General features: G+C 27.1%; 1 protein-coding gene across 1 annotated transcript in view; it reads right to left on the reverse strand.

Moving 5' to 3' along the window:
* LOC148228068 (uncharacterized) overlaps positions 1-10605 on the reverse strand; it is a 48212-nt gene extending 37607 nt beyond the window's left edge. The window contains exons 1-2 of the mRNA XM_088200216.1: positions 10466-10605; positions 10185-10330 (exon numbers count right to left, since the gene is read on the reverse strand). The gene's annotated coding sequence lies outside the window, so the exon portion shown is untranslated. The remainder of the gene's footprint in view (positions 1-10184; positions 10331-10465) is intronic.
* Between the last annotated feature and the right edge of the window lie 2661 nt (positions 10606-13266).

A 13266-nucleotide genomic window follows, 5' to 3' on the forward strand; every position in this document is an offset into this window, starting at 1 on the left:
TTTTACAGCAAGAGCTCTTCATCCAATAACTATTTAATCAAAATAATAGAATACTATCTAAAAATAATAGAATAATATCTTAATGTTATTACCCGAACCAACGTCATAATAAATCAATTTAAACAAAAAACTAATATCAAAAGCAACAACAAGTTTATTAATTTTTTTGAGGTGAGATATTTTGATTGCAAAAATATTTAGGTTTTCATTAAATAGACTGCAAAAATTTTTAAATAAAATAAACATTGTAAATGTTTAATATATAACAAATATTAAAGCAATTTTTTGTCTATGTTTTTTTTTCTTATTTAAGCTTAAAGGAAAGTATATAATTCTCAGCCACGTTCTCAGACATCAGTCAATCTTTCGATTAGGTGTGATACGTAGGATTACAATTTACAAACGGCAATTTCTTATAATAGCTACTTAATATTTTAATCATATCTGAGTGACAGATCTTTTTAAGATAAAAAAATCTGCTCTCTGCGCAATAAATCTCAGAGCAATGTGCTCAGATTAACTTTTTATTTAATAAAACTATTATGGTAGCAGTTGCGGTAAACACCGTTATTATGAGACGCAACATCTATGTATAGATATACTATAGCAATATATTTAGATAATTAAGATAAACAATCAAAAATAATTATATTTTCAATTGCACTGCATATGGAAAAAATGTCAGGATCAAAAAATGTCAGGATCACCCATAATCGTCGTACTGCAATTAGTTTTACAAGACCCGTTAAAAAGGCTAAATTTTTGTATCTTACATTTTCAAAAGGAACGAAAACAATATAACATATCGATTAAGACACGATACGCATTTTCATACTAATTTAAAAAAAATCATGTTAGTCATTATAGTATTAATCATCATTGATCCCTTCCTGTTTGTAAGCTAAACGCACCAAAACAAGAGAAAATCAGCAGTTTCGTTTCGATCAACCGATTTAATCTAGCAAAGCAGTCACATTAAAGCTCCAAGAGTACAATTTTACTTTTGAGATGAATTGAAAACCACTAAGATCCAGCAACATAGCAACGATAAAGTGCAACTATTTATTATAAAGTACAACACAAAAATTGTCAAATTAAGTCAAAAAAATATTTATTCTAAAACTAACTCAGCACATAATAAAATTGTTTATCAGTAAGATTTTATTATGATTTTGATAATAATATTTGTTAATTCATACAAAATGTATTTTTACTAAACAAACTTAGCTTTTATTTATTATATGTATATAATATGCTAAATTGCAAATAAGGCTAAATAAAAATATGACGAATATCTAGCAAAATAAATGTACCATAAAGTAGAACAAGAAACGTTTGAATTTGCGGAAAATATAGACATCTGGGTCAGCGGTATTAAATTAGCAATGAAAACACATAAGCAGGAATAAGACGAGTTCAAGAATCGAATACATGATGGACGTAGAAGATTGTATTGTTCCCTTTATGACCAATGTTTAAAATTCTACTAAGGATTAATATGGAGGTCAATATCTAGTTCGTTCATAAACTTTTATGGCACACTCTGTATGCGCATGTTTATGGCTATACACAGTAATGTCATAATCATAATCGTTCCGCATGGCTCGCATGCTTTAACGCCCTACAAAAGGGCCTAGATATTGATTTAACGAGATGTTGAATGCCAAAAGGTCGTGCAGATTATAATAAATTAATATTTATATATTATCATCTGCCGCCGAACCCCATGTCCTCTTTTTTTAAACGTCTGCTATATAAAAAGCTATGCTAATCTTTCCGCTGACATTTAACGACCTAGGTGCGGTCTAATTAATAAATACAGACAGTTAATCGCTTTCGATAGTTTATTGAAAGTCGCTGAATTGCACTTAATTGAGTTTAATGACGATAAAACTAGTGATCCTTGAGTTTCGTGAAGCGTGTATATATTTTGGCTGTAGTATAATTCATATTGAACATACATATGTATGTATATGACTAACATTGTGCATTATGAAAAATCAACAGAAAATACATATAATTATCTAAGTTGCTATATAATATATATAACGCACAAAACATATAAATAAATATACTTATACAAACATAAACTAATATCATATATTTATTACTAATGAAATATTAATGAATTTCTCTAAAATATACTTTTATTTTATATATAAAAAATATTGTAAAGCATAGATCATAGATCAATCATCAATGTATATTTAAAGTATTGATAAATTAACTAATTTAAAACATTTTTATGTGCGTGAATAAAAACAACAACTATAAAGTAGACCGTTATAAATTAATTTTGAGAGTAATGGACTAGTGCTATGGCGCCAAAATTTCCTTTCCAGCGCAATCACGATTTTTTTATAGACTGGTTTCGTTCAAATAACTAATGTACTGTATCAATTAGCAAATTTAAAATTATGAGAAAATATCATATATATCTATGTAGAAAATTACTTGAATATTTATGACGAATTTAAAATTCATACTCGCAATGATTTTTTTAATGTTTTTTCCGAAAATGCGATTTTTTGTTAGTTATCCTTTGAACTGATATTCAGTGCCTCTAATATATAATTATATATGTACATATATACATATCATTTCATAAAATAGTATTTTGTGCATTCTTTTAATCACTACAAAATTTACTTATACATATAGTAGTCTGAAATATTATCTGATTTAACAAATATTCTAAAATGCTATAATTAAATAATAATCTTAACTATGTACATATTTTTTTTATCTATATAAAATATATACTTCACCATATAGCATTTTTTAAAGAACTTGATTGAAAGATATAAATATAGAGCAAATTTGGACAGTATGGAACTTTCACGTTCCTTTCGCTCAACGTCTATCAATCAATCAATCATTTTAAATAGTGGACAGTCTCTATCAAAACGACAAACAGTATTAAAAAATCTATAATCTACGTTCTTGGAATGGATAAGTTAATGGTATCGTAACCTGAATTTTACAATTAAAAACGATTTCGCTTACATGTACCGACAATTGAGCCGGTTAAATAAATTGTGCCATACGTAAGATAATTAATGTGTCTAGAGATTGATTAAACCAAAAATTCAGTAGCTAATTAATAAAATGTGTTTAAGATAATATGATGTTGTTGAATACTTTTATAATAATAATAGTTAATTAACTTGACTGAGTAATACTTCGAATGTGGTGATTAATTAATAAATAATCTTAAATTACAAAAACATGACTATATAATATTTTTGGTTTTGTTTATAATCTTTATAAGGCGTATTACAGATATAATACAGTATTTTTTATTATTAAACTTTTAATCATCATTATTTCAATTAAACTCAACGCGTAACGTGTAAAATTACAGCAATAAACACTAAATCGCTCTATAATTTCATTGCATTACAAATTTCCGTTTACTTCGATTCCACTTTATCGATGCAGGTGGTCTGCTTCAAGTAATATGTATGCAAATATAGAGTGAGAAAAAATGTACCGTATAATTAAATATCAGATTAAAAGAAGATGATCGTAAAAAAAATTGTGGATCGAATGTCTGAAATGTCGATTATTTGACACGAAATAAACACAACGAATGACAATTGATTCGGAATACGAAATTGGATCAATTCCAATTGAATGTATGAGCTTGATATTTATTAAATTCGACAAGTCAAGGGTCGTTTGGATATAAATTAAAAATATATTGCTCATCAGTGCAATTTTCAATGTTCATAAGTATTATATTAGTTATAAAATAATTACCAAGCGTTAAATATATTTTTTTACAAATAACTTATATTTATAAAAAACATTTAATTTTTGTACATTTTGAATATACTTCGTCTCAAACATCGTCTCTTTCGCCAATATCAGTGAGAAAAATATTTGTAATATATGGAAAAAATATGAGAAAAATTTCTGCAATATATTCATAATTATTTTCAGATAATATTTTTTTTACAATTTTATAAGAAAAATACATAAATAAAATTTTTAGCAATTTAAATTTTTTGATATGTTAATAACGTGAAAGTTACAAGTTAATAATCAATGAATCTATTTAATTATTTTTTATAACGGTATATTTATAATGAAAATACTTTATTAGTGTATTATCAAATCTATACATGAAATATAAAATCAAAATACGAAATCTATTAGCCAGAGAATAAGAGCAGAACTATTTGATACGGTGAAAAATAATATTGTTACAATGAATCTAAAAGTTTAATGCCTGCACTACACTCTCTGGAAGTTGGCCAAGGTTGGCCAAGGACGGAGAATATAGTGGGTTACTTTGGTCGAGTTCGGTCTAAAATCTCTCGGAAGTTGTCCGAGGTAAAGTGGGGATAATTCAGTCGACTTGGCCAGCTTCGAGTGCTTTCGAACATTGTCGGCAAAAGGACCGAAGTCTGAGCTGCTCTTTCGAGCGCGAGCGGTGAGATATTTCCCCTTTCGCTCTCTCGCGTGAAATGACGAGAGTGAAAGAGATAATGATATGGTTTTTCGCAAACTGAGATAGAACGAGTAACTCGGTTCAATTTCAGTATGCGCGTAGGCGTCCTATGGTTAACACGCCGAGCGCTGCATCGTGGTCACGTGGTCAAGTTATAATACCACATGCTTATCGGGGACTTCGACAGACTCTTACTGACATCTTTGAATATTTTAGGGCACCAAAAGGGATTAATTATATTTTTGATAGTATATTATTCTAACAGATATCGTTATTATATTTTTTTTCATATAAAATTAAATAATTAAAAAATAATTAGTGGTACTTGATTTTGTTAAAAAAAATCGTTTTGAATATCCTTATGTATTTTCCTAGATCGGTTTATATAAATATTACACCATAACGAATTCTTATTTAGAATCGATAGCGACAAATTCTAGGATATTCACAGATGTGGTGTTTGTATTCTGAAATATCATTTTTATGCCTTATGGCATTTTGCAAAAGCCGACAAAGATTTTGCGTAAATTGAATATTTACGACCGGAAAGTTTTCACTAATATTGTATTGGCGAGTGCCCACACAAACTTTTATAATTATCAGTAACGTAATTTTAATAATGTTACAATTTAAAAATTGCGATTATTTGGCACATTTTTCGATCGCGCGCAAATATGCCAGCTGCACATGACAGCAGCCGCCGTGCATACGTCATTCACGCCCGCCGTCCGGATGGCATATGAAATTTGTGGCAGTGTGGCCGCTACTCGGAAGTCGGCGACCTTGGCCGACTTCAGTTGAACTTCGGTTCGGACAACTTCCTGAGAGTGTAGTGCAAGCATAACTTATTTAGCATTTCTTATAATATTTCCATTTTTCAATGACTCAAAAATTTCAGTTATTTGAAAAATTACACTTTAAAAAAAAATAAGGAGTAAGATTTAAAATATATGTCTAGAACACGTTTTTTAAAATAATTATAAATTAGAGACACTTTCATCCGTTCTTGGATTGAAGCTGTTGCAAATTAATTTTTGATTGCAAAATACATGCGAATTCATTGTTTATTAATCAAGATTCTTAATATATAGACAGTTAGAAAGAGAAATAATTAGTTGTAGATATTTGATGGAAGGACAAAAAGTTAGCGGATTGTGGTGATTTTATTTTATAATCAGCAAACTGTTCGATCTACTCTAGTAAAGTGACTTAAAGAAACAAGTTTTTGGTTTTGCTAATGCGATTTCGATGTCAAGTCACAAGCATTAACAATTTAAATTATTAAACCGACAATATTATCTCATTATAAACAAATCGTTTAAAGGTTAAACCGAGTTTAACTGCACCTCGGTGATGATCGCTAAAGCGTTTAACGCTAATTGGCTAATGAATTAACTTTCTAGCGAATGAAGTTTAAGGAGCAAGATAACATGTTCGTATCAGTAATGTTTAATTAATGGTTAAATGTTCTTTTTTTAATATTCTATACAATGCGTTGATAGTTCATTACGCAATTTTCCGCAGTCCAATTGTAAACTAATTCACCGTTTTATATTCAAAGCATGGATCGACCGGTTTGACAATATTCCCACAGAATATAAATTATTTATATTGCAGTCTCCATGGTTTTATATTTATATAGATTTGATGTGACTTTATATTGACGATTTGACACCAGTTCAATCTTAATCTTAACAGCTTAAATAGATTAAGTTTTCATTGAGTAATTTGAGACTAGAGATTGAGGAATATTTAAAATATGTTCACTGCTATGCATTCTAAATACATGCATAAGAACTCTCATATCAAATTAGAATATATATATATATGATTATATTATGTAAATATTTATTTTACGTATATCATATTTACATGTATGTAATGTAAATAATTGGCGGAAAAAACATAAAACGAATTTATATTTTTAACGCTTATGTAAATTATAGGCAGAAGAGTCATATTAAATTACTAGTTAAATATTAATATATATTTATGTAAACATCAAATACAGACCAGTGGTCGTGTGTATATATCATATAAAAATATTTTCATAGGTCGTATACGTGTAAGTGTAATATAGTAAAAATACACTACATCAATATTTTATTTGATATATAATTAACTTATTATATGTATAAAATAATCAGATTCAATGCCTTTTTTCTATTATCATCTTTGCAATTAAAAAAATATTTTATATATTTATTTATGTTACAACAGTTTTCAATTTTAGAACATACATATAACTGTATTTTGTGAAGCAGTAAACACGTATTTCCAAGTTTTTGTTGATCTTTGTTTAATAAAACAATGAAACAATAAAAACAATTCGGTCTTCAAAAAAAATTATACGGAGCTGCATATTGTATTAATTTTATATGCAATGAAATGCAATAATTGCTTGTCATTGGATGTCAGACAATGTCACAGTTGGTTTAAAAAAATAATCTGATATTTTTGATTTTATGGACGAGCCTTAAAATGGATCATATAACTTGGGGATGAAATAGTTATACGAGCTAAAATTTAAGCATATCCAACGATATACATCCAAGAATTATCAAACAAGATCGGTACTTCGTACTCTACTAACCAAAGATCTTTAAATAATATTGCAAAGACTGAAAATAGGGTGTTTGGGCTCCCAATGAATTGTCCCTACAAATACTACAGAACAACGATGATCAACATATATACTGTTTTGCAAAAAAAGACAATTACAGACTTGTGACGAAAAATGAGACTTCTATTGAAATGTGACTTAAAAATCAGTGACTATTTTATTCAGAAAGGACGATTTCAACCCCTAAATCCGGATTGCACCCAAAAAGAGCTGAAGCTTATAATAAACTTTCAACTCAATTGAATGTTGCATTGAGTGAAATGAGAGCACTTTTTTTTTAACATAACACACTGCTAAAATGACTCCGAATAAAATCTGCAACTTTTGTTGAAAAGTTTTATTGTTTTTCTTCACCGGACTTCATTTAACTAGAACTAAAATAAGTAAAATTTGTAGTGTTTATGTGTGATTTAAGGGCAGTAGTACTTCAATAGAAAGGTGGAAAAAAGTTATTTAGAATAAGAAAAATTATAATTTATAAAAAAAATCTAGAACACCGAAAAATGATATTTGCGTTTTATTGATAAAAACGACATTACTTTTTAATTACTAAAATATTTTTTGAGAAAATTAAATTTATATTTTATTCATATTTTGATATAATAAATATTTTCTCTCAATAAAATTACTAAAAATAATGGCAAAAACTACATGATAGATAAAGACTAATAGCATTTTTAAACTAGTTCATAATTTTACATGTATATCATGTTATTGTAGTCTAAGTAATTTAATTAATTTAATCTTAGATAAATAGTATATACAGCTACGCGTCACATGTAGTTGTAAAAATATATATAATTAACTATTTTATAAAAAAAAATGTTCTCAAAATAACAAATTATAGCGGTATATTATAATAAAATACAACCTAAAATCGGGCTAATCTTACGCGATAGATAATGCAATATTAATAATAAATTAAAAAGTCAACACAAATAAAACTCAATTTTCGGTTTAAAAGCCTATAATGACATTGCAGTTCCAATAATTGGGTTTGAATCAATTAAACTTAAGAAAACAACCCACGCTAGCAATAAAATCAAACAAGGAGCTTATTCGCCATTTTGTCACGCGTATATATATGCAAGTTTTTAATTGATACTTGAATGCGTTCCGTAAATAAAATGTGTTGTGTGACAACACTGCTTAAGTCTATAATGCGCCTTTAAAAACACAGCGATTTTACATCCATAAATAAAAACGGCTGAATAGTTATAAATAAATATGCGTTCAATGCTATTACGTACCGTCGTTCGTCGTCTTTCAAAATAGTATAATATAATTATTAATTTGTAAATAAATATAAATATAATTTGATACAGAAATTTCTGTTTTACTTAAAATAAAAATATATGCAATTTAAATTAAAGTTAATGCGTTAAAAAAAATTGAATATGTAAAAAAAACTAGATAAGACGTTTTTTGATCTATGTACATATGTTGCAGAAAAGTAAAAATGTGTTGTTAAATAAGTAATAAATGATATATGTATGATAAAAAAAATCATTTTGTAGATAGTGTATAATAAATCCATTCATTTAAATAAAATTATAATTTTTATTTCATAATAATTTATTTTAAAAAATGTATCAAATATTAAAAAATATCTTCACGAAAGCCTAAACATTTTAACATTATAAGAATGCCAAGTATTTTTTGGCATAAATATAAATTGTATGGATCTATTAACATTTTTCACTTGAAATTTAGAATTCCGCTCGGTAAATATTAATAGAAATTTAAACGTATTTGTGGAATTTAAATATTACTTTGTTGATTGCGTTGATGTCTGAATTGTTATTTTGTAACATATTTCCTTTACTTTCAAGAGTTCAAATAAAATAAATTAATTGCTAAAACAAACATACGTTTCAATTTAGATTCATGCTCTAATTGTTTACTCAAAGCGTGCCATAGATAACTGATTATAGAGAGAATACAAGTTTAGCGAATAAGTTAAATTTAGATAAGATCGTAATCACTTAGATTGAAAAATGCCTAAGGCTATTTTTAATAAAACCATATTTAAAATATAATTATATGCTATATAGATAAAATTTCGCAACAAACATTATACATTTTTTACATGTTACCGATTTAAGACGTGCAATTTGCAACAACGCCATATCAATCGACGAAAACTGGTCCCCCCAAATGTGAACCAGTGATTTTTATTATTTAACATTACTGTATACAGGCTGTCTATTAATTGAGCATATATTTTTCATTTTAAAATAATAATCATTTGTAAAATATATTTATGATGATAAACAAAAATAAATCTAATGCTAATTTATATTGTCATGCATACACTATTGTATAAACGATAGTTTAGATGCGGATATTGTGTTATAGAACCGTTAATATTAAAGAAAAAAAATCAAAGACTACTTGAAAGCTACCAAGCAAAAAAACAGATTTTTCCACAACAACTTTTATTTAAAATCAGCTTATTTGCTGTATGCATTGATGCAAAAAAATTAAATCAGTATGCACCTACATGTATATAGATAAAAAATATTTAATTTAATTTATTTTTTTTATTATCTGCCAATATAAGTTTTTTTTTTAAGAAGAATGATTATTAAAAAAATCAAATATTTTTTTATTACAATAACAATAACTATAGCATATAATAAAATTTAGAAAATTGAGTGATCCTGTATAATTAAAAAATAAAGATTATAAGTATAGTCTGGTCTTATAAATTGTGTTTCTAATATATTAAAATCTCATTGAATATTAAATTTGTTTTAATAATCTTAAGCATCTTATTTTTTAACGATGCATATTGAAATTAAAAAATAGGGACTTAATAAAAATATTTAAAATTTAATATTTTTCGAACATATAATTTTATTTATAGGGTATGAATATGTCTGTTTCTATTACTTAATAATAGCATTTGTATGTATTAAATTAATTAATATATATACATTAGATATATTTTCAAGATACAAGATCTGATACTACAAATTCAGTTTATATTACGCTTTATAAACAAAGCGATAATATCGACTGCCAATTAATTTTCAAATGACACTATATTAAAACAAAATAAAAAAATAACATTCACTTGTCAAAATGATAAATGAAACTCACCTTAAAGCGACTCCTTTATATATTATATATTTATATAATATATATATTGTACGACGAAAACCACTTTTCTTTTTAAGGTAACCCTTTTTCAAACTTGAACTTTTAACTTAATCGTTTAAATTGCGAACACCACTGCCTTGGCGACACTGAAAGTTTCAAAATTGTGTTTATAATATATGTATATTTTGTTCAATGACTATTATAATATAATTATTTTCTATTTATTAACGTATGTCAACATTCAATTGGCATAAACTATTTTTAATAATTGATAACCGTACCGGTATCGTAAAACGGATCAGTTCGCTAAACGAAGCAAAAACACGACCCGCTCCCATACAAGTTGTCGCGAGACTGAGCGTCCAAAAGGTATAGGAATCGAGAGATGCGTCAGGTGTTGCCATGGTGTGATCGCGGCCCGTTTCCGGCACCTTAAGCACGATGTATCAAGTGGAGCGTTTAATTGTAGATTCGCATATATTATACCTACATATATAGAAATATACATTTTCATATGAATTATTTTGCATTAATAAAAATATAAAATAGTTTTAATCAAAATAAACTGATTTATTATGTATCGCTGATTTTTTTATATACATATTTAAGTATATCAATAAAAAAAACAACGTTGATTCAGCCCTTACTGCTCTCTAATATGATCTATCGTGTGTTCGACCTATGTTTCCATAGGAAACGCAAACGCATGAGTTAAATTTTGTAAAGCATTTGGGAGCCCACTTTCTTAAACCAAATTTCGGGTTCATTGAAACAAGCTTAACGCATACCTATTTCAAATAAATATATTTTCTAACTGATGCTTAACATTAACAAATATAAAGTGACGGTTATAAATATATAAGCGAAGTATTTTTTACTCTGTACACTCATCCCTCGATTTACGCGGTAGATACGTTCCAATAAATATTGTGCAACAATATTTGATATGTTTAATAAATTAGATAAACAAATATTGCAAAAATTACAAAATAGGCCTAAATAAAAATATACTTACTTGAACGATAAACAAATTTTTTTGAACGATTTTATCATTTTATTTTAGGGATTATTCAAGGTCACTTCGATTGATATTTTTACAGTAACTTTGATCCACTCCTGTTTCTTCAAAAATAAAACCTTCTTTTAATTTTATTTTATATCTTTCTCTGCGTTTTTTTATGTTTTTTACTAAATTTTTTACAGCAAAAGTTTTAAATAATTGAAGACTATATGCATCATTGCCACCTTTCTCTAATGTTAATCCTTAAAACAATTCGTAATGTTCACTATGTATTTTATGAGGTTAATAGCATTATTTTGCTCAGAAAAATATTTTAGCATAATATACAAATAATTGAGACCCGCTAAAAACTAATTAATTTGTGTCCCTTGAATTTACAAAGTATCAGAGCAAGACAATAAACGCTATGTGAGAGGCCCAACCAACGGCACCGTTGACACTAAGCAAAGATAAATAAAATATAATACAAGGAAATTAAAATATTAGGTATATTTTATGATAATATTTATATTATGTATTATATATAAGTTTAGTGTAAAAAATAGCTATGCCAACTAAATAAATTAGAAATATTAAAAAAATATGAAAAGGATATAACAATTCGTTTTGACAAAAAGCGCAACTAACAATAAGAGAATACTCAATACCAAGCGCGTATGGTGAGGTACTTTCCCTTTCGCTCGCTCGCGTGTTAAATAACGAGAGTAAGTGAGAGATACGGACATGCAGAACGCACGCCCTAATCTTTCACTCACTCTCATTTGTGTTTGAATCATAATTTTCAATGCAGAACTACATATGATCGACTACAACAAAACTTACAAATTGATAGCTAAATATAATAAATGATATATAATATATACATATATAATTTCTTCAGTTTCATTTTAAAACATATATATGTATACTATACATTTTTTATTTATGTATATAAAAAAAACTATAATTAAAAAATCGCAGATTCTAATTTTATATTTGTTTTAGCAATGTAATTTGAATATTCGCTATTAGTTTACACACTCAACTTTCCAATTAAGTGATATATCATATTTCGTTTTTATGTCACTTTATAAACAATCTACGCTTTTAACTTATAATTAAAAAGTACTTTAACTATGGTATGCAGTTCTATACAAAAAAATCATAAAAGCAATATAATAAGAATATGATTTATTGGGTTTATTTTATTACTCATGATATTAAATTCGAAAAATTGACACTATTAATTTTTTAATGGTCCATGGATCCTTGTATGGGAGCATCGTAGTCTTAAAAAACATTAAAGATACATAAACATGTTAAATTGCCGATTTTAACCACTCTAAATGACTAATGAAAGATTTATTCGATCGTTGTTTTCACAAGACCTTCGATAAAATTAAACACAAGGTCATTAACAGCTTTGATCACAACTTTATATAAATTTTCTTGTTATCATATATATGTTGAAAATTAAAAAAAAAACTTTTTTGTATTTAAATATCTGAATATAGAACTGGTTTAATTTTAAAACTAAGCAAAGCAGTGATATAAATTATATAATAATGGCTCTTCTTTCTGTGTGTTCCAAATTTATTATGCAATGACATAAAATATAATCCGTTATGTGAAAAAAATGCATTCAGCAACTGTAACTATAACGGTGTGCAGTTTTACTATTTTAGTTTTTCATTTAGTCTTATCTAATGTATTATATAGTTGAGTGTCTATTGTGATCGTTACACACATAAGTTAGATAAGACTTTTTGCAAACACACGCGTTCTACATGGCCAAGATAAATTTATCTAGAAACAAATAGCCCTTTTCGGTATGTATGTTTTACGATTTAGTTACTACAAGTATGCAAAAGAGCGTGTAGGACACCTGTTAAAGTAAACGCAAGCATATCTTTAGGTTCTTGGAAACCTTAAGATATTAAATTAGATAAGAAAGCGTCTATGTAGGAGGGAGGTCCTAAGTGGAATTTTTATAAGGCCAAACTGCAAACATTCCGCGGGAGCTTTTGGTGCTTTGGTCACAAAAGCAAATTGACCTTTTGATCTTTATTGTTTTCAATTTGG

The sequence above is a fragment of the Plectrocnemia conspersa genome, unplaced genomic scaffold (genome assembly GCF_051122295.1).
Source record: "Plectrocnemia conspersa isolate PC_06_02 unplaced genomic scaffold, ASM5112229v1 ptg000012l, whole genome shotgun sequence".
NCBI classification, from domain to species: domain Eukaryota; kingdom Metazoa; phylum Arthropoda; class Insecta; order Trichoptera; family Polycentropodidae; genus Plectrocnemia; species Plectrocnemia conspersa.